A 1,049-nucleotide genomic window follows, 5' to 3' on the forward strand; every position below is an offset into this window, starting at 1 on the left:
AGTTGTGCAGCTTGTGCCGAGCTAGCTGTAGTATGCGATGAGAACCTTACCAGTTGGAGTTATCAATCGAGATGGAATGCTGCCTACCATGCGAGAGATATAGTAGCAGTTCGCGATCTCAGGTACGCGTTTAAGGCCCAATCAGACTCTTGGCCGCGGGATGGTTGACGACGGTACGTCCGAGAAGGGATTCAGATGTCCCTATACAAGTATCACAGGAATACTCAGTCACTACATCAGTGATATGCACCGCTAGTCTAATGGCTAGGATATCTACCTACCAAGCAGATGGTCCGGGTTCGATTCCCGGGCGGTGCAGTTCGTATCAACGAGAGAAGGGTCTCTAGGCTATCGTGGAACAGTTATGCTCAGCATGTCAGGGCGATACAGGAGTTTGTAGTACAAACTTTGTACGCATGAGCAGCTTGGCGCAGTGGATAGCGTGTTGGGCTCATAACCCAAAGGTCCCTTGATCGAAACAAGGAGCTGCTACTCATCACAATACACCCGAGATGGTTATCAAACTGAGAGGTGCAGCTTATCGACTGCATAGATCAGTCTTATCGAAAAATTTTTACTAAACAGGGTCGGTGTTTTCGTACCATTCCATGCGATTGGCCCAACCGTGCCAGTTCAGGGGAAAAACAACGTCAATAAAGCGTTGTCCGTGCATAGAAAAGAGCTATTCACCTAGAGCAGAACTCCTTGCAGGAATGATGAATGACCGCTCGGTACCTCAGAACGCGTTGCGAAGATGAACCAACAGCCCAAATTCACGAGCCGCCGCATGCGGTTTCAAAATGTGCTTGCAAGCAGGAACTTCGATGTCACGAAAAAGTTGTGCAGCTTGTGCCGAGCTAGCTGTAGTATGTGATGAGAACCTTACCAGTTGGAGTTATCAATCGAGATAGAATGCGGCCTACTATGCGAGAGATCTAGTAGCAGTTCGCTATCTCAGGTACGCGTTTAAGGCCTAATCAGACTCTTGGCCGCGGGATGGTTGACGACGGTACGTCCGAGAAGGGATTCAGATGTTCCTCTACAAGTAT

The 1,049-nt window shown here is 48.8% G+C and overlaps 2 non-coding genes across 2 annotated transcripts; both read left to right on the forward strand.

Annotated features, from left to right (window-relative positions):
* Positions 1–246: 246 nt before the first annotated feature.
* On the forward strand, positions 247–318 carry Pmar_PMAR028724. The gene has a single exon. It is a non-coding gene; the product is annotated as a tRNA-Gly (tRNA).
* A 101-nt stretch (positions 319–419) lies between these two features.
* Positions 420–492, forward strand: Pmar_PMAR028725. The gene has a single exon. It is a non-coding gene; the product is annotated as a tRNA-Met (tRNA).
* Positions 493–1,049: the final 557 nt, after the last annotated feature.

This window comes from Perkinsus marinus (genome assembly GCF_000006405.1).
Source record: "Perkinsus marinus ATCC 50983 genomic scaffold scf_1104296962980, whole genome shotgun sequence".
Lineage (NCBI taxonomy): Eukaryota > Perkinsozoa > Perkinsida > Perkinsidae > Perkinsus > Perkinsus marinus.